The sequence below is a fragment of the Typopeltis vanoorti genome, chromosome 21 (assembly GCF_054136105.1).
Source record: "Typopeltis vanoorti isolate ZY-2024b chromosome 21, IOZ_Tvanoo_1.0, whole genome shotgun sequence".
Classification (NCBI taxonomy): domain Eukaryota; kingdom Metazoa; phylum Arthropoda; class Arachnida; order Uropygi; family Thelyphonidae; genus Typopeltis; species Typopeltis vanoorti.
In genome coordinates this window covers 47,734,246-47,757,358 of record NC_143569.1, presented here as the reverse complement: position 1 = coordinate 47,757,358, position 23,113 = coordinate 47,734,246, and positions in this window count along the sequence as shown.

Here is a 23,113-nt window from a genome sequence, read left to right as displayed (position 1 = left end):
CAAGTATACTAGTTAAATACACCACTAGATGCTGCATTATTACTAATAACATCTAAAATGTATTAATACAATTTCTTGATCATTTTAAACAATGAATAAAAATGCACATTTCATATTATTGAGACACGTGCTCTATCATCATTGTTTAGAGTGAGACCAATAAAAAATGTTCATTTCATGTTATTGTGACGCGCATTGTTTACTTGGAACGAGATTAATATTGTATATTTCATTTATGTTTACGTGCCTCAGTAATATGAAATCAACAGTTTTGTTTTTGTTTTACATGTAAAAAAAATATAAACTATGCCTTCGGTGAAAAAAAAAAAAAAGAAGTAATTTATTCAGGAGCATGCGCATTATTCGTTTTATCTACACAGCATACTATATTAAAACTGAATACTACGCATCTACGTTCCATTTTTCCCCCTTCCAGTTCTGGTAATTTTCAAATACGACTTTTCTAATGTTTTAAAATCTACGCTTTCTGAATATGACAACTATGCATTTGAACAAGTAGAATATTCTACTTCCATTGTTATACATGTGAAAAAAAAAATCTACAATCGTCTGTTTCGTTTCTCTTGTGAGGTTTTTCATTCGCTATTGTTGTTCACGAGATGTAATTCTTCTGTTTTCTATTTCATTTTTGTGTATATGTGTTTATACCCGGCTATAAAGTTATTTTTCCAATCTAGCAATATTACATTTGGTGTACAGATAGAATTAACTTGAAAAATCAACAGTCTCCATAAAGAAAGATCTAATAGAAAGTCTAATAGCACTTCTCCGGTACCTGACAACTGTCAGTGTTGTGTGGGGCCAACAGCTGCCAGCACGAATGCTCCAAGGTGGATTTTTCACACTTCAAAGACCACCGCAGACGACTTGAAGAAAATGAGACTTCGTTCCTATGTCAACATTAAAGATTGCCGGTCTGTTTGTCCTGACAGAAGAGAAAATTTTCACCCGTTGCCTGTTTTCCATTGTCATTAAACAGTGGCTTCGAAAGTAAATACCATCTTTTGTTTTTAGAACAAAAGATGGCGGTAGTGTTGCTACTATTACAAAAATACATTACGATTGCCAGCGCACTTAGAAATCTCAAGAGTGAATTTATCAAACAATTTTTTTTAGCGGTTTAATTTCTGTCCAAGGAAATCTAATGATGAGGGAGTTTACTCTGATTATGTTATTAAAATTATTTTTAGAGTAATCTGGATTTTCCATGCAGTTTTCAAAACGAACAATAAATAGTTATGTAAGTAGAACGTTCTATAACAATCCTTGCAGATATTCTCTCATTTATTTGTTTATCATACGGTGTGGTATAAGAGAATTTATTTGTGACTTCGTCTTTCACTAACTGTAGCCACTTTATTCGTTTGTTTAATTTGTTTATTCTGCTGCATATTTTTTTCTTTTTAATATTAGATGTTCTTTTCAAAAAATTCTATTTCAATATGCGTCATATCAGTTTTGAATGCGAGTTTCATGATTGTCCTCGTGAGCCAATTGTCTATTTCATTTCTGAACATGTGACTTTTACTTCTATTATTGTCCACGTGGAGTTTGATTGTTGTCTCTTACTGTCTGTACTGTTCACGTGAATCCATTGTGTATTTCAATTCTGGACAGATGTGTTTTTTTTTTTAAGTCTACTACTGTTCACGTGAATAGCTAACACATGCGTTATGATGTTATTTATTTACCCTTCTTAACTTATTCTAATTTTTTTCTGAATTTACTGTTCTCTACGCAGCAGTGATACCTGAATCCAATAGTTCGACATGTGGCGCCCTCTAATGGAAATTATAAATATCAGCAGAATAGTTTTATTGCCAAAAATTCCCCACTGAAGACAGACATCCCCCTTCACATATCTCTCGAGACTCCAAAAGATAAAATACTTCTCCAATCACCGCCGACTTAATGCTTGTCGGAGGCAACTGAACACAGTTGGGGGTTATGAATGATAGTACCAGCAGGGGGCGCCCATGGGGCAAGTTAAAGCATATAAATCGTTATCCTGGCGAAATAGTCCCTCAAACATGCCTACACCAAACAATAGAAGGCTTATTTACAACGATCTGTACCTGTAGGTTTGCTAACCGTCATAATAGAATTCAACTTTGACATTACAAAGGGTGAAATTTTTAATAGAAAGAACGGATAATAAATTATATTTTATGGCTATTAATATATGTTAATATATGCCTACCTTTATTGAATTTGAAAGGGGAACCCACCAGGTAGTGGGCAATGGAATGGCAAGAGGCTATAAAAATTTAACTCCTTCAATATCCCCTAGAATATCTGTGCACGAAGAGTCCCATTAACTGACTTTTTTCCCTCTATTTTAACCTCCCCAGCACTTTTTTTTATTCCCCCTCTGCCTTCAAAATATTTGCAGGTTAAAGGGCAAAATTGTACAGTCAGAAGGTCAGGAGCATTCTGGTTCTAAAAATGAGCTGTCGTCAGGAATACAAAAGGAAATAGTTGTAAAAAGAAATGTTGATATAGATCTTTTAGGTTTTCATAACAGAGAGCGATATTCTAAGTTTAAAAAAAATAGAAAAGTGTTATTTTCTATATCATGCTAATCGTTATGTCTTTGTATAATTTATCTATTTTGTATACTAAGAAACATATACTAAGCAATTACCATTATGGATATATCGAAATAACACGAAATTTACCCTTTCTGCCCTAAAAATAGTTGATTTATATATATTATTAACTTTTTTATCTCTTCTGTCTTTTTTAGAATTTCTTTCTTTCTTTTATTTAATAAAAATTTATATATATATATATATACACCATAATAATTCTAATATGTTCACGATACAAATTTATACATAACCGCACGTTGGTTCCACTCAGTGACGGTCGGGGAGCCCGTGGAACCAACGCTGAGATTAGGACGGTCTTTCGCCCACTATGGAGTGGCCTAGAGATCGTCCGTTTTTTTGAGATTTCACCTTTACTTACATAGTCGGTGATTGATTCATTCAATCCAATGATCAGAGCTTTAATACCCTTGGAGGGTAATGGATGGCAATGCTGTAGCCAATGAAGTTCTAACTGAGGCTCGGCTATTGCTGTTACCCTCCTGCCATGATCAGAGCTTTAATTGCTCAATAACACCTTATCCCTACACTGTCCTCTACAGATAACGGGGAATATGAAAAGCATTCTTGCTTCGCCCCTTTAAGCCAGTCCTTATAAGGACTATAAGGATTGTTTTGTGGTAATATTAATTTTATTTTAACAAGGAAGTGGTCACTGCCTAGTTCATATCCTCTGAGCAAATGAAGTTTTAACTGAGGCTCGGCTATTGCCGTTACCCAGACTAGAGCCTTCAGCTCAGTAACACTCCATCCACACAGATTTTCTTCATTCAGATGACGGGATAAAGATGGACTGAGTCAAGGACTCAGTCCATCGCCCAGTTCTTTTAAGAACTTTAAGAATTGATTTGTTTTAATAATGGATTACAATCTTATGATAGGTTAAAGGGTATCTCGACAATGCTGTATCCAAAGAAGTTCTAACTGAGGCTCGGCTATTGCTAATATTGTTAATATAAGTACGCTCTCTTTTGCCTTAAGGGAGCAATTTGAGTCTCCGGGGAAAGTGTTTTCCGGCACGGCCCGCTGAGGGGCTTTGTCGGTGAATGCTTTTCTTCGGAATATGAGCGGTTCTGCTCGGTGGTGGTGGGTGGATGGCCATCACTGAGTGGAGCCAACGCTGAGATGGACGGTCTCTCGCCTACTATTGAGTGGCCTAGGGATCGTCCGAATTTTTAGAGACGGCTTTACACACATAAGGCTATTTTCAACATTAACGCTAATGCTAAAAAAATGCCTTTTCACTGACGTTTTTATTGTTTTCTAGTAGAAACTGGTTTATCTAAGTGCAACAACTCCTGCGCTCTATATATTCTTAGAACTGACATTTCAATTAAATCTCCCGCTAGATAAAATCCAAACTCTTCAACTCACAGCACATTCGTATAGCTAGCACGAGACAAACAATCGAGTGAATCTTCTCTGAATGCCTTTGATCGTTTTGACATATGTTAAAAACTTGGGTAAGTAAAGTTGTGAGCCGTGATCTAACATTAACCTGAACAGAGACTTGCATAATAGCATCATAAACTTCACTTCTCCTATATGTGAGATTTTTAAAATTAAAAATAATCTAACTAATTATCAAGAACAATATTCTATTTATTTGAATCGAAGTTATCTCAATACTTCTTTATTCAATGATTTATTTTCTTTTTTATTTATTTTAATTTATGATTATTATATTCGAATTTATTTATTACAAATAAACTTCATTACCCTACTACCAGTTAGACTAATATAATAGGGAGAGTTTATCTGGGAAGGCAATAATGCCATTTTGAGCAAAATGTACTTTGAACATTGGACTGTCAGAATTGGCAACATTGGTGACTTCGAATTTATCGTACTTTTCTTGGTAAAAGTTCGACTTCAAAGAGCTATCTATTAGCTGTGGAGAGAAAGAGGTGCTATTTTTCAGTGTCTTCTAAATAAAATTTATAGATCAAAACATCAATTAAACACCATAGCTAATGCGTTAGACTTTCTCTGCATAGTAAATCAGTTAGTTGCATATAATGAACAAATTATATACAATTATTTGGCTTCTAATTATTATATATATATATATATATATATATATATATATATATATATATATATATATATATATATATATATATATATATATATTCTTATCTAATTTAATATCGAATTCTGTGTACATGTATGAATTTCGTGTCATTAAAATTAATTCCGATACTTCGTTTTCAATAGGACGTTAAAGAAAACAACAACAACAGGTTTTGTAATCTATAAATAGTATTTGGAAGAAACGCACACCTCTCCATTATGTCCTTCAGCGCGAGCAGCATGATGGTGTCAATTGTTGCCCGAGTATGTCAATTGTTGCCTAATGGCTGATGCACGCTCTTGTGCGTTCTTGTGTTAACAATTGTTGCCTGTTACTATGGCTAAAAATCACAGCACAACAGCAGACGACGATCGAGTTGCAAACTCGACTATTCTTTCCCTTAAACCTTTGCCTAATCATGCGGTACATTGTTCCTGGAGAAAAGAGTATGGAGTTGAAAGTCCTTTCATATCTAATTCACTGAAGGATAAGCTATGAAAAGAGGGAATTCTACAGCGTTAATTAGGATCATTAAAATTTTACTTCACAAACACTGATTTATGTCTTGGGCTGTGGACACAAAATAAAGTCACAAACGTTTAAAGGCAGTGTGAAAAGATGAGAGGATAGCAAGTAATCAAACACGCATAAAACATCTCTATTAGGCAAATAGCGGGAGTACTATCAATAGAAAATGCTCGGCACCAAAGTTCGTTTATTCAAAGTCAATTTACAAATTAAATTCCTTTATTACGAATTAAAAATAATTAATTTTATCTTTTTTTATATTATTTATTGGCATTTTTAATCTATTTGTTAAATATTTAGTTAATATTTTAAAATATAAAATATCTTTGCATATAATTATAATATATATTGTACACCATTTTATTATTTTTGTATCTCTTCCTTTAGGATTTCTAGCGTGTAATTTTTTTTTTTGTAATTTGTCATGTTTATAAATTTATTTATATGTTATTAATATATAAAATATATATTAAATAAATTATATATATATATATATATAAAATAAAATAAGAAATATAAACAGCGTTTAATGAAATGTTCTTATATATTCAATTAAAAAAAAGTCAGGAGAAGATCTTAAAGCGTTTGTTTATATTACAGTTGGCGTGAAGTAGCCCACCTGAGAAATATTTTCACCTGGCTTAGTTTTCATATCAATTTAAAATCCATTAACGTGTAAGCATCAGAAGATAATATTTCCCTACTTCTGCTTCTTGAAGCTGTTTTTTTATTATTTTTTTAATCTAGCGTAAGATACTTCCCCGACCACTATAATGTGATGAATAAAGATGGCTGCCTATGATTTCTTCTTTGACAGCCACTGAAATCTTTCAACAAAGAATGGTGAAGGTTCTGCTGCCCTCCCTTTGCTTCAGTATATCCCCTCCCACCCTGCCATCGTCTCTCTCTCTCTCTCTCTCTAGCAACAACGGTAGCATCCAGTAGCGTACCAGGGGCTGGAGAAATAAGGGTGTGCGGTAGATACAGACAGGGCTTCACTTCAAAGGCTGCTTTCACTACGTTCCCTCAATTCATTATTTATGGCGGTCCTTTTCATAGAGCTCTTCTATGCTTCTGTATAAGGTTTCCTTCCTTGGTTTCTCTTTCTTTTCAATCTCCACTGTAGCTCACGGTCCACTGAAGAAACCATGTCGCGTTTGTATGAGCGCTCCACATCTCGAAGCCCAGGTATGACATCTGAATGGAAGCCCTATCCCTTCTCCCTTCCCACCCCTCTAGTTCTTGTATAACTGAGATCCCCATCTTTGTTGTTTCTTCCGTACAACAGGCCTTTAGGATTTGAGAGTTAGGAAATAGTAAGAAAAGACGAGAAGCAGGGGGGGGGGGGAGAAAAAGAGGTGGCTGGCCCGCACCTTCCGAACAAGGGGAAGGCCTTTGCGATCCCTAAACTGACAACTTGACTGTATCATTGATGGATAGACCTGCATCAATCACCCCCCCCCCCCAATCTACCCTATCCCTCCCCAACCTTTCGAAAACTCCACTCGGTCCCATTCACCGTACGGACAACGGTAGCCGACCGTAGTCATGGTGGGTTGGTTTGTCGCACGTGCACACTACAGAATTCCCGCTGAGTTGGGTTCGTTTTGAAACCGGGATGAGGGCGGGCGAAGTAGATGACCAACACCTACAGTATTCCCCTATCGTAACCCCTCCTCTTGTGTCCATCCCTTGTGTCTACGATGAAAACCTGAAAAGGGGGAGGGGGCGAAAGAGATTATTGTGAAAAATGTTCACTTTCTTCAACCAGCACGTGCGCTTCAACTGATCGTGAGTTGCGACCCCTTTTTATTTTTCTCTGCCCAGGTGTTCGAAGTCGTAAAGGTGTCAGAGTAATGAACAGGAAAAGAGTTCTTGGCGATTAGATCAGTCGCTTAAATAACTGATAAGGTGAGAATGACGAAAGCTTTCTACTTCATTTGATATTTGCGGTTCACCTGCGTTCACCACTTACCTTTTCTTTATAAAATCACCGAACTCAGTTGACTTTCTAGGGTGGTGAAGGAAACACAAAAGCAACAAGCACACGATGCTCATTTAGACGAGTTCATACACTCTTACAATACTCTCCTAATCCATTCATTTAAATGGGAAAACATTGACATCTCATCACCAATAATTTGTTCTATTTTATTATCCATTCAAACTTCAGATCAGTAGAGCTACCTTATACATGTACTTCCATGCTATCTGACAAGCAACATTGCCTTTTAAGAGGTATTATAATGATCCGTAAAGGTATTTGATTTCTTCCTTAAGATGCTCTCCTATGCAACGCACATGATTAGCAAATAAAGCTCACCGATGGACAATTATGTCGATCAGCTGGGTTAGGTAAGATCCTTCTGACGTAATCTCAATTATTTTGAAACATATTTTATGATGCGATACACATCGTTTAGAAAGTTTCCTATCAACAGTCCTGTGTGAACTCCAGTATAAATGTTGGATATAGGCAGATGACTTTATAAGGCAAAACTACAAGCAGTTATTGGCGACTTTCTCTCATCATGACGGACTTTTTTTTATTTTACCAATCTAACAAAGATAAACAGCTGCAGTAGGAGGCATTACTAAAAGTTTATATTTCTTGAAGGTCCCTTAATTGAATACCTACCTCATTCATCAATTGTAAGCCGTATCTCAAATTAGAATCTACAATGGTATTTGTATAGCTTATCGGTTGTCAAAAGGTTTAAGGTGTAGCAGAAAATATTGAAGTCTGCAAAATTTCGAGGTAATTCCACTCACAAAAAAAATTGAGTGACATTATGGAACAGTTATATAGGATACCAGCACTATGAATACCTTATGAGTAAATTAGCTGTAAATTAAAACTTATCTGTCTTAAACCAAAGAAAATATAATACAATTTAAGTATATAAACAACTGAGATAATTTCGTATAATGCATTCAAAATTTATATAAGATAATAAACACGCATCTTGGAGATTACACTAAATTGAATGTGCGGACATTAAGATTAATAAAGTGAAACACAAAAGTAGTATTATATATTTTTTTTATTAAATTCCTTTCATCTCTAATATCATACAAACCGACCCAAGAACACACACGATTTGTAGGCAATATTCCACAAGCCACATGGTTGTTTAGAGCAAACTAAAACAATTAATAAACACAAATTAACTTAATTTTCAACGAAATAATCAATTTATTATTTTTTTATTATTCATTTATTTATTTTTCTGCTAACTACAGAAATATCGCTTCTAAATCTAAAGTCATACACTTGTTTATTCTTCATAGGTCTTTCTTTTTTCTTTCTTTCTTTTTTTTTTTCCCCATTTTGGAGTAGACCGAAAAAAGGGAAACGCTGATTTTTGTATTACATTTTAAACATCGTTATTTTTCTAAAAATTACGATAACAGTAAATTGGGGGGGGGGGGAGACGTTAAACGATCACAAATGAAAATAGGCAAACCAGTATGATTTACAAAACTTATTTAGGAATTCTAATTACAAAGGCTAGCTCATAAATATAATAAATGGAATTTAATAAAACTATGAATTATAAAATTTATGGAATAAGTTGCCAAAACTGTTCTAACAGGACTTACAGCTAGGACACTCTATATAACTAGAGAAAGTCGATATTATTCAATACTTCCTTCACAGAAAAAAAAAAAAAAAAAAAAAGTCAAGAGGCCCATTGATGAAGTTCCGAACTCGTTTACATGAAAACCGTTTCCAGTTGATTCATCTCAATTTCGTACGACTTCCTCCCTCCCCCAATCTTTGTATTTTCAGATTTCTCGACCCGATGCAAAAAATAACATACACAAACAAAACCGATCGTAATGAAAATATGCATATTTATCAGTCTAAACAGCGAACAGTTGTCAGCTTCTTAAACCGACTTTGTTTAAGATGCCGGCAACATTTTCAGGTAGCCAACAATATGAAGGGCAATTTTATTATTGGAATTCGTGTTAGCACGCAAAGCTGTCACGCTACGTTTTCATTCTGATCCGAGACACGCAGGTGCAAAGCAAGAATGGAAAAACTTCCAATTCTTTCAACGTACTGAACTGGTTTCTATTTAAATCATACACTAGTCGGCGAGGGATGATTTTATTTTCTCATTCGGAAACGTATGAAGTATTTTATATGTACATATATATATATATATTCAGTTGTTGCTAAGTGCATTATTGAGAATGCAATACAAAGTTGTAGAAGAGGTGAGTTTGGATAAAAAAAAAAAAAAAAAAAATTCTTTTGAATATTGTTTAACTCACGAGTTGATAAATTCAACCCAAAGTTTGTTAATATCGTCTGTAAATGAAAATTTAAAAAAAGCACCTTTGAACGTATTAGATGCTACTGATAATGCAGATCACTCGAAAGTTGTAAAAGAAATTTAGAGGAATGACACCTCTAGCGTACGAAATTTTTGGGTCGATGTCCTTATTAGAACAATTCGTTTTATAGATTTTTCTTTCGTAGACTGTACATCAAGTAAAATCTCAAAAAAAAAAAAAAAAAAAGGAAACATATTTCACAGCCGATTGTTACGAATGGTACAAGGACACTGAAAGGAAAGTATGAACAGATGACCAGTCAATATAACTGAATTTTTATTGGTATAATGTAAAACGTATACATTTGAAATCTGTCCATAAACATATCATTTTCGTTTTTCAATACGGGTATTGTATCATCATGATCATGCTACTTTTTCATGTATGAAATAGACTCACATATTAAAAACGTAATTTATTTTATTAAAATGTTAAATTTAATTTTGTCAAAATAATTATATAAATCATACATTTAAAAAATTGAAATAAAACAAAATATCTAAAATGTTTAATAAAATAATAATTATACACCTTTAAATATTTTATATCGTAATATTACAATTAATTGCAACAAGGGTTTTCCATTAATGGATGGATTAAGTTATTAATACTTTGGGTTGATAATAATTGATAATAATATATAATAATGTATAATATAAGCAAGCATATAAATGTAAACCCACAGGAAGAAGACATCGTGGACATCCCAAGCTGAGATGGAAATAAATGTAAACCCACAGGAGGAAGAGATCGCGGACATCCCAGACTAAGATGGAAAGACCATCTGCAGAGCACGATCAGCACATAAAAAGCCTATACCTGACTTCCTCAGACGACGACAATAAATTTCTGTACACATTTCGGCAATTGAAAACATTTATCACAGCGAGATCTTAACGCTCTTTCCCGTAGAATAAAACAAAGTAGGGAGGGGGAGGTGCTTATTTGTCGAAACACTTAAAAGCAAATATTAAGGCCTGAAAAGGATGCACTTACCTACCACTTTTTTCAGTACAGCTAATATGAATGAGAAAAAAAAAAAAGATATGATTTATTGGTTTCTCCAATCGATACGAAGAAATCAATGTCACATACACGCTTCCGTTGACAATTCTTCTTTCCATCCCCTCTGTTTTAGGATGATTTGAATCCCTTTATCAAGAAAGTGTTCACAGGTTTTTAACATAACCATGCCATTCTTCTGAATTCCCTAAGATCGAGTGTATTAGGATTATGGATATGGTCGTTCAGTCGGAGGAAAAATCTGAATTACTGGAAAATTGGAAAGAAGTAGGGGGGGGGGGGAACGACTCCTATTCCGTATGAGAAACACTTTTTACATCTAAGAATACAACTGGAAACACTGACAATTGGTTCTCGGTCTGCATGCCCGACGTCCGCCTTTTAAAATATACTTCTCATCTGCCCTCCTTCTCATTGTCTATTGAGATAGTTTACATCCCCTGTTTTAAGTGGAATTATTGTAATGAAACTCTTCGGCCAAATTGCCCATTATGGATGACATGTGAGGACGATTAAAAACCCTTTAGGCCTCAGTCGGTATTCGATATGCTCGCTGGTTAGAAAGACGCGGGTTAGAACCCCGTCCTGAAGGTGAAAAATTTTTATAGCGTCGTTTAAAACGAAAGTCAATTAGCCAATGCATACGGAAGTGGAAGGTTCTCCTTCGGAAAATCGTAGAATTTTAGCACGCAAAATCAGGCAATTATCCAGAATAATACTCATGCAGGTAATAAACATTACGAGCCTCACAAACCTTAGATGCTTCAGCCGTAATTTATGACACAGTTGCTGACGGTCAACCATAATACTTCTCATATATAACACACTGTATTCTTAAAAAATGGTGTTGAGTGAAGTTGATTTTTAATAAGGAAATTAATAACAAGTGAGTCTAACCTTTAGTCTGAATGCCAACGAAGATCATCCATATTGCATTATTGATTACTTTCCGATAACAGGAAAATAAATGCCATAAATTCTTGTCCAAGTCAATCGCTATTTCAGGAATCAGGGAATTGTGGCTTAATTCTAGCTTTTTTTTTTTCGGGGCGGGGGGTAGGTTAGTCGACACAGGGGAAGAGAAATAAAAATCATGAAATCCACTTTCACAATTTTCTTCCTATTTCCTTTAATGTGATGGATGGAGATAGTCTTGTACACAAAATCCCAACTTGATCATGCTTTAGTGTGACTTTTTATTTCCATTTTTCTTTTTTTTTTCCCTCGAATTCAATCAAGGTGATCAAATTATGCTTGCTGCTTTATCTTCAGTGGAATTAGACCGATAATCTAAGTGTCCAGTGCACCAATGTTACTTTCTTGTACGGACATTGTTATGATTGGGTTTGTCAAAGACGTTCCAAACCTTGATTGATGTAGAAGATGGCACGACTATCCTCTTCAGTAGACCATGAAGATGATGGTGAAATCTTCACTTCGAAGTTTGATTATCTTGTCTGAGCTTCTATTTTTATCGCAACATTGGTTGTGGTTGACTATAGAAGACAAATTCTTTGCTTCCTCAATATGATTTACCAATAAAATTGTCTAAAAAATGTCCAACTGTAGAACCATTCTTTCTTCCTATTGGTAGTAACTCATTTTTGGTATTTCGTGTACGTCTTTAGAATTTAACATATTATTAAATATGTTATACATAATATTATACATATTATAATATTATTAAAAAAATAATAATTTATTTATTTTTTGAGCCACCTTGACTTCCTCCATTGATGAAAATCATTGATCCTTAAGGTCATCATTGGGGAGAAGTCTCAAAATGGAATAGGAACGACTTGGTGAATGTTTGCTTAATGGAAAGGATGCACATTCTGGTTGTCGAGGAGATGATTTCAAGCGTCTATGTCACAGCAAAAGCAGCATAAATCCTTTTTTGTAAAAAAAGAAAAATCTCGATGGGAAATGCCATCTGAATTAAAAATCCTAAAATTTTATTATTGCTTATTTATCTGTTAAGAGCTACTTGAAGACAGCTGTTTGAACTAAAATGACATTAACGCGCTTCTTTTCTTCATTATATGTTTCATGGCAAAAGAACTCAAAGCATTACTCTTATCAATACTTAAATAAAATAAATACATAAATAAAAACGCAATATCTAGAAGTATTTTAACAAATCTCGCATAAAAAATATTCAAAAATTGCTGAATACGAGTTAAATCCAGTTACTGTTTTATATTACAGCTCTCTATTATAAAAGAATAAATTGCTCCAAATGCAAAGTCCTAAGAAATGCACGTAAATGTATTTATTTATTTAGTTTCCTTTTTTTTTTTTTAAATATAAATTAGCCCTCGGAAACCTTCGTGCATTTCGGAACAAGAACTATCGTCATCTATTGTGGCATATAACAGATGACGCTGGTTCTTGTTCTTCTGAAGGGTCGAACCGTATTTATATGGATTTTAAATCGATACATATTTCATTCGCATAACCCTACGTTAATTTTTCATATCGGTAAAATGTAATAAATAAATTAATCGAGCATACATTTATATCTTGTTAATAACTTAAATCATTATGAATTTCAAAGTATTTAAGACCAATGTAGTAAATTAGCAGAGTTTTCCCTTCTGGAAAACCCTAGTACTTTCGTATGAGACCGGAAAAGGTTCTCCGAGTGCTGGACGTGATTAGAACCCAGGTCTTCCCAATCAAAGGGCAGCGTCAAAACTGACTAAGCTGAAGAGGTTCCATAACTGTTTGTTTCTTTATATGTATAAAAAATTGGGACATTTTTGACATTAAAAAAAGGGAAATGGAGAAGCCCTAAGATTGAAGTTTATGTAAACAGTAACGTATCCAGATCATCCATTAATCCTTTTATTATTTATTTATTTATTTTTAGAATTGTAATTTCTATTATCTATGACCATGAAGTTGGTAAATTATATTTAATAAATGTGTGGTGTTCAACAGGTGGGAAAAGTGAGAATGTTTTCTTTCAGAGAGCCTTAAAAAGGACATCAATTTAAGGAGAACTCTTTTAGCCCTTATTTGTAATTAAAGGAAGAACACGATGAGTGGAAACAAAGGATGCCACAATCGCGAAATGCAGAGGACAATTGCAATAGTATAACAATTGTCACAAATGTTTTTGATCCATTGTCATGTTGATATTTACGTTATCACCAGTGATACATTAAACAACTAAACAACAACAACAACAACACAAGAACATACTTTTAACCTTATATGTTTTAAAGCGTTTCATTTATTGTGTGTGTGTGTGTTATACTGAAGCATGTCTTCACGTATGTATCTTTATTGTATGTGATATCACCATGACGACAGCACTGGTGGGAGTAAGTCACATTGACACTGTTGATCAACAAGAGACCGGTATTTGAATACTACAACGATCTAAGGAAACTGTACATTACCATACTTATTATATTTGACTAGCTAACACATAGAAAGAGAGCGCAAAGTCGTTTTCCACAATTCTCCTCTCAATGCCACTATTGATACCTTTCGAAGTAGGCGATGCCCTCTGTGAAAGGTGAGAGATAATCCTTTTCAGTCGCATATCTAAAGTTCACTAGTAAAAGTGCCTGTTACGGGAAAAAGGAGGGGCGAGGGGGGGGGAAGACGAAGCTGTGGCACCCTCGCTCAACAGTAGGGGCGATAAGGTCGACATTGAACGTCCAATAAATATTTTTAAAAGATCCAAATGCGTGCCCCTTATTCCAACAACAAGAAGACGATTATGGCTTCCGACTCTACCAATCCCACCCATTCATCCTCAACACAACAAGCAACCCTGGGAGGCTATTATGGACCAGCTCCGTTGTAGTGCAAAGGAACTGCATTCTAACGCTAAGCAGGGCTAGGGGAGCGGTTTTTTGGCACGTGAGGAAAAGAGGCACAATTTATGCGGTCGCTGGATCGTAAACAGAAGAAAAGAATGCCCAGCACTGGGACAGCGGAACAACAAGAATAGAGCTCACAGATACGTAAGGTCCTCCCGTCGGTCATGCGGGTTTGGAGCGCTACAGGTTCAAGGCAAGTTAGAAGAAAATCCAGGACATGATTCAAAACAAGTTTTAAGGAAACCATACACCGCTGCATATCACAAACACTTTTATCATTATAATAAAAGACGTGACAATGTTATTATGATGGTCATGTTATAATAGTGTTACTGTCATTCCATACTGCAAATTGGTTATATTATTGAATTCCATAGTCTTCATAACATTACCAGTATTTCTTTTATCATTGTTGTACCTATCATTTATGCACCATCGGCATTTTATATTATCTCTTTGTATTTAAGTTAGCATAATCACATCTCTACTGTTCACTGTCATGGCTATTGTGTTAGATATTTTACATTATTATTACAATACTCTCGAACCATAAAGCGAAATAATAATAATGAAAGTTCGAGAAGACTTTCATTATTATTATATATCATCTTTATTTAACTGGTGAAGATAGTGGACTACGAATTTTATCATCATTGCGGAATCAATAAATATTACGGATTGTGGGAAGATTGGTAATTTGAATCTACAATGAACCATACGAAAACTATTTCTACAGCAGATGAAACCAGCCCAAATAAATTAAACACAACAGAAACTAAAATATATATATATAGAAGATAAATAATTTATTTCTTAAAAAATATAATTTTTATATTAAATTTTCTTTAAGTAATTTAAATACTTTCGATATATTTATTAAATTTTCTTTAAATAATTTAAATACTTTCGATATATTTAAAATATAGCGTACACCTTTAATTCTTTAATATAATAATGCTACAATAGTATCGTTAGAAAGTTCCCAATCTCAAGATAAATACGGTAATTGATGCTCGTTAGTTTTAGCACTATCGATATATATTTATCTATATAGTTGATTGGTGTATTCACGTAAAAGAAAAAATAATGTAAAATATAAATATTTATTCGCAGAATTTTGTTGATTTATCATTAATTTGAAAGTTCCGATATCAGCGTGAGGTCAACAAAATGTTTGATTTTTATAATTATCTTCTGAGTGTTAAGTTGGGTAATTAATTACTACTTGAGCCTTTATTATCTGAGGCAAGCGAATGGAAGTACTTCTGGCTAAATGCAATACTAACCATCAGGAATGTTGCATTTTTAGCAACTGAAAGAAAAAAAAAGAAACAGAGGAAGTTAATTCTAATGTAGGTAGTTTAGAAACAATTTTAAAAGGTTAAAAGAAGACCAGAAAATTTCCAATGATATCAATATTGCTTGCAATTTTATATTTTGATTTAATGTATGATGTGCTGAGAGGTGGAGGTGATTTTGGAAGACTTTCAGTGTATAAGTGATGCAAAAGGAGTCAGTTGGAGTAGTTAGGAATCATTTATTGTGTTGTTGTAGTAGTAGTAGGAGTTCACTATTGGAAAAATTTGAATGAAAAAAAAAATTAAAAGACTAAAGAACTAATATTAAATTTAAAGACTGAAGGGATTCAACATGCACATCTGCTGAGTGTGTTTAGAGTCTGGTGTGTTGGACAACTGGGAGACCACAGAACAGCTTCGATACTGAGGTATCAACTCCACCAAACTCTAGACACACTCAACAGATGGGCATGTTGAATCCATGCAGTTTCAGAGCTGTAGGCCACTGTTCTGTGAACGTAAAGTGGCAGGAGAGATATGAAAATAAATCAGTGGTAAATTTAGCATCCCAACACAGGAAAGAAGTAGATGACACCCTTTAAAAGGAAGCAAAAAAAAAAAAAACCTCGGAAAATGAACATATGGTTCGTCCTTCTTCCTTTTTATGCTGAATTTAAATTATTATTTTTTTTAATAATAATAATTTAAAACAAAATCGTTTTTTATTCATATACATAACTTCCTTTCATTTTATATTTATTTATTGTAAGAATTCTTCTTATTAATTTAATTTTAAATTTAAGGATTAATTTAAAATAATTCTATTTTTTTTTTTGTTTGTTTTGGTATTTAATTAATTTCATCTTAATTATAAAAACACGCCATTTCTATTATAACATAATCCTCTTATTTCCATTTTACTTTCTTCTGCATTATAAGTTTTACATTTCCTCTTTGCAGTTTTTTTTTTAAAGTGCAAATGCAATGGATAGCGTGTTCTGCTAGTAAGAACTCCAACGAAATACTCTCTGAATGTAAGGAGATGACTCCCAAAGTATTACTGCTAACACATTCTTAACGTACCTGATATCTCAATAAATAAACAAAATATTTTTTAAAACGGAAAATAAAAATTAATTTTTATTTTCTAGGTCTAGCTCAGAGGGTAGACAGAATCCAGGATGAGCACCTCTCCCTCAAATTGTCAGAGCACCATCACAAAAAGAATTATTAGGATGATCTCCTAGAATTCTTAAAAGTATCCCCCCCCCCCTTCACGTAACAAGATATTCATTTCCTCTTCCCAAGCCATAGTCTTGTAAAAGGTTAAAAGTTCGCCAATCATCAGCTCACCTTGGCCAGTGAACATGTCCAAATCTAATAGTCAGTATCCTCTAGTAGAAAATGAAAGTAGAGGTCCTCCCATGAGTTAAAGTTACTATCAGATTCCTGTAACTATTCCTAGGTAACATGTGTCTCGTAGCACATGTAAGGATTCATCCCGTGCAATATAAATGGTTAACATGGATGGACATTTTGCTGACAACGACGCTCAGGTGGGTCGCACCAATCAACCTTGCTCTGTTGTTATGTAGGGAAGTCTAAAGTGTGTCAAACCCGTATCGCATACACACGATAGATCCATGATTTACGTTATTGTCACATATTCTTGTACTTCCTATCACATTGCAAAAGGGATTTCATGTGACCTCTTTTCTGTTCCCATAGTGTCCAATGCAGATGCCCCTTCGACCATCTTAGCTGTAAATGCTTGTTTCTGTTGGACAAATGTGGTACTCTCAACTGTTCAGATACACTTTCTCGTATCTGAATGTATTTTCTGTTGTTCTACGCAGTCATTTGACCAATTGTAATATGTCCAATTAGGATGTGTCCAATAATGACTTGATGTTTTTCGTTTACCAAGCCATTCTCATTAGCCTGTGTGGTTTCTTTTATCATTCCCCGTTTGTTGCTACTCGGGTCACAACCTTTGTCCATTGTCACACACTCTTGAATGCAGATACCGTCTTGCAAAAGATAATACCTTCAGATAAAGCCCTCCATAAGGGCTTTTCAATTGAGAGTAATCCGGTCTTATACCTAGTAATGAGATATTAGTCAAGTGGGAAACGCTTATACGTTTTCTACTGGTATTTACTTGCCTACTTCTTATACTTCTGAATAATCGTTTAGTTAGTTTGTTTAAGACGTCATGCGTCGATTTTTCCATGGCAACAGTAGCTTCGACTTTGTTTGACGAGCCAACAGGGTTTTATGATGTGTCTTGTCAATAAGTGTTACGAAATAGGCAACATTTTAGTAAATAGCACGTAAAGAAGCCGTAGTATGAATACAGAAATCTAAATTCTTCCAAGACAAAAAAATAAAAATAAAAAATTACGAACGCCATCTATGAGTCATTTACAGAACCATGATGCATTTTTTTATTCAGTTAGATAAAAATTAAAAGCACAAATGATAATCAAAGATTGACATGGCAGAGGAAACCTCACGGTAGTAAAAATAATAATAATAAATAAATAAATGAAACAAAATTTATAACAGGAATGAAAATATCACAGCTTTATTTCTAAATTTCTTTTGGCAGACAGAAATTAAATCTATTTCTCGTCCACTGCCATTTCAAAGGTTGTGTTTAGCATTGTATTTATTGTCGGACCACTTGTTTATGGTAGGCGTATCAGTAGCTGTCAGTATTTCTTTGTTAATTTTTAATCACCAAAGTTATGCTAATCCCATCACCCCAGGAGCATGCAAAGGAGGATTAAAATCCTTATAAGTACATCTTTGTCACCTATCGTCGGTGGCTCTTGTTAAAGGTGATGCCGTGCGAAAGAAAGACACACACACACACACACATACAGAGAGAATCGGGGTCTAATATACGGTCGGCTAGTGCTGGTGGCCGCCAACAACCAGCGGAGCTGTTACACTGAAGCGTTCCCTCGGTCCCGCGGGCTATGATGGTGGTGTGATAGGCCATTAACACGATTAGGTTGTCGCATTAGCGGATATTTGCGAAGATTGATTCGACTAGATTACCAGAGTCTCTCCCTGACCACTGATATCGAATAACTTGTGAGAGTTCGCAAATTAATCTAGCCGTTTGGGTGTCTCTAGGGGTCTGGCCCGGCTTTGGGCTTGGCCTTTGTTTAAGCGAGGCATCACGCAACGTACCCGTTAAGAACTGTAAAATTGAATTCACCGGTCTCTCTACCAGCTGTCTGGGCCCTATCCATCAGTAAATTTAAAGGATTCGAATGATAGTACCGAAATCCACAGTGAAATAATCACCACGAGATTCAAAAACAAGAAAAAAAAAACTTTCGCTGTATTTACAGCTAATGTTACGTTGAACGGACAATATCTAAAATTACTTATCGAGAAAAAAAAGAAAAGAAAAAAATGAAGGTTGTATTCTCAAGGCTTCTAGGATATTGACCTCGTTATGATGACTAGAATGTTCGTTTGTCCTTACATCTTATGAAGGTTTCAACTGGTATCTTGTTAAGATAAAATGTTTAACATTTTTCACACACGTGAATTGCATAGGTCAAGGATTTCCCGTGAAATGAGGATAGCAGGACAACTATTTTCCACGTACTAGTTATATATATTTAATCAAAAATCTTATTATTATAATTGCCATATTAAATCGGAAAAATTAGAACGTATTGCTACACCCTTTTGTTTTTTTCATAGCAATATTATGATAAGAAGTATTTAAAAAAGGTCTTTGCAAATGGATGCGGATTGACGAAAGAGAATCCAATACCCTTGGAGAGTAATGGATGGCAATGCTGTAGCCAATGAAGTTCCAACTGAGGCTCGGATATTGCCGTTACCCTCCTGCCATGATCAGAGCTTTAATAGCTCAATAACACCTTATCCCTGCACTGTCCTCTACAGATAACGGGGAAGATGAAAAGCATTCTTGCTTCGCCCCTTTAAGCCAGTCCTTATAAGGATAAGGTCTTTGCAAATTTGCTGTTAAATCTTCTCACATTGAACATGAATAAACTGTTTTTTTAATATATATTATTTTTTTTAATTTTATTTATTTTTATTTTATAAAGTTCTGTTAACTGAGTATACTGAAGTGAAGTAAATTACTGTACGGGATTATCAAAGGACATCCGCGCTTTCCAGCCAAAAGGCTGCGGGTTCGAATCCCGCCAAACGCATGGATGTTTGTCATTGTCTTACTAACGGTCTACCATATGCACTGCTGTAACGTGTCCTGGCGCAGTATGACCTTAATGTCTTTGTGCCATTAAAAAAAAAAAAAAAAAAAAAAAAAAAAAACATCCGCTATACTGAAGGCGTTCCACTTGATTCACAGAAGTTTCTAACGGCTAAAAATGCTGTCTTTGAAATAAATATTATTAAAAATTGCATATTTTTCTAATAGCATCCAGAGATCAAAATTTGTTAAAAAGCCCTCTAATCATTTTAGAACTTATTATTAAATCACGAAGGGAATATATAACCATACGCGAGTATATAAAGGACACCCAAAAATAGATAGGATAAGCTCAGATAAAATTCATTAGTGTAGATTAGCAGGAATTGATTCCCGTGTGGTGTCCGGGATAAGAATAGCTCCATTGCAGCCCATGCATGTCGTACGAGGCGACTAAAATGGGTACCCAGAGAGGATAATGGATGGCAATACTGTAGCCAATGAAATTCTAACTGAGGTTCGGCTATTGTGTTACCTTCCGGCCATGATCAGAGCTCATAGCTCAATAACACCCTATCCTTACATTGTCCTGTACAGATAGCGGGGAATATGAAAAGCATTCTTGCTTCGCCCATCTAGCCAAAAAAAAAAAAAAAAAAAGCTGGAATTGATATGTTTCTTATTACTTTCAATGAAGTAGCAGTGTCTTTCTAAAGAAGTGGGTGACTTTGATTGTAATAATGGTTTCAAATCCATGCAGTTAATCATTAATGATAAGAGATTCGCATGGCACGATAAATTCAACATAGTAAATATACATGAAATTATGATAATTATTACAATTTTATGTGCCTCGCTCTTTTACGAAACCGTTCACTTCTGTCAATTCTCATTATTCGCATTTGTTGATTTTCTTTCTCTCTTTACAACCCAATGAAATTATAGAAGACAAACGTACAACACCCGGGACAGATGACAAATAGCCGATCAACCATACTGTGATTGTATTCGACACATAAAGTGCTTCTCCTTCCGTGCCCCCCCTTCTGCTGCTGCTACTTCCCATTACCATCCCCCCCCAAAACACACCAGTAATGAGGGAGAAAGTAGCCAGACCAGATATGCAGTTACAGCATCTTCGACAAGAGTTTCGGCAGCAGAAAACCGTCTATAATGAAGTCGGCCGTCGGTTTCCCGACAACCGCTGAAGCATCATCAACGGTTGCACTCAAGGGTCATTGATAGTGGGGTGTAGCAGACACTGCAGCTAGTAGAGGCGGCAGGCCACGCTGCGGCTAACGAGGAGATGCTGAAGTGGATAGAACGTACAACGCTGAAGATTTGCTGGGCTGCCTTGGGCTCCCAATGAGTACACGTGGAACTTGTGCACACCGTCTCTCTCCGTGTGTGCGTAGGTTATGATTTTACGTTATGGGAATCATTATTGATTTGGTTATGAGGGCTCCTGTAGAACTACGGCAAATATGGAGACTCACTGTGTTAGCCGACAACAAAGGATACCGAAGTTCTTGTCAACCCGCTTTCTGTGGCACTTTTCGCATGTATGCATGAATTGTTACAAGGTCCCCTCAGTGTTTACCGCTTTTTTTTTTTTCCCCTTCTTCTTCTTCCAGTAGAACTAGTGTCGCTCTTCGACAGAGCGTTAAGATGAACTGGGTGTCAGAAGGTTTTTTATGAGTATTATTTCTCTCTTCTGGTTCTTCTCGTAGTAACGTTGTCTTTCTTACGATACTGTTGCAGATGTTCTTCGGTAAAATATATAGCACACTTTAGTTTCTTTTCGAGTAGAAAATTTGAAATTGTAATCCTGGATCAACTGACAGTGCACAATGTAGTTCTTCAGCAATCGATGTGTTCATCCAACGATAAAATATTTTCCAAAATCAACAATACATTTTTTTTTTCTCTTTAAACAACAAAGTTTGTATGAACAAAAACCTACTCCTGTCAATATCATAACAAGAAAATCGGATTTTTTTTTTAAATAAAGATATTTGAATAAATAGTTCAATAAATTCCTTTAGTTTCTTTTCTCAGACATTGAAGCATCTTGAAGACATTGAGGAATTTATACTGAAATAATGATTGTACCGATCACAATTTCCATGATTTGCTGCTAGTTAAAAACTTCAAAAATACTAAATTTTAGTATTTTTAAAATGCAATTTCAAATGATTTTTAAGCCTATGCTACGAAATGTATAAGCTTACAGATTAATAAGGCTTTCATATCGTTCTGAAAATTTGGAAATGCTGAGGATCTTACATAATTTAGGGAGAAATATTATTCTTGTAATCCGACATACAGAATATACGATGTTTGTTTCTACTGTTTACAGAACATCAGTCACTTTACAGTCGGGTCTACGTTAATATAACCATCAGTTATTAATGAATCTGACTACTCATGGGTTCGTGGCCGATGTGTAGTCAGCTAGTGGGATTGGTGAAAGTAGGTAGTCCTACTGTTGACAAACGGTCTGTTCACAGAACCTACAATGTGGATTATCCTATCTTAAATACTGATTAACGTTCATATCTTGAGACTAGAATTGTACCATTTCAATGACCAAAATGGTGGCATTCAGTTTTGCGTGGGATTAATAATAATTTGGTCTAATTGCGTACTCTGAGATTATGAAATAGCAAGTGATTGTGCAAGTTATTCTACATCAGCAGCAAGTGTGATTCCTGATCTGTTGGTTTCATCTGTCCATAACCTGCAACGGAATCTATTTTGGACTGAAGGTTTAGAGGCTTGTTGGCATTCCGCAAGACGTAGTTGTCTTTATGGTATTATTCTTCGGTAATGTTACCCTAACCGATATCTCGCTGTTTATATTCACTTTTTCATTGCTCAAATACAATCCATGGTCCAAATATTAGACATCTTTATGGTAAATAAATTCCATCTCTAATACGAGACGAGCACAACACACGGCCAGTGACTTTGAGAAGGGATTTGCGATATGAATTTCAAGAGAAAGGAAGATCTCAAACTTCAAAAAAAAGTGACCAAAAGAGACAGATAAATGGTAAAATAGAAAACAACAAAACACGTCGGCAAATGGCAGGAAAGATTGACCTGATCGTTTAATAGACGGGCTACAATTTTTCGAATGTCCCCGTGGGACAACGGGGTGTACGAGA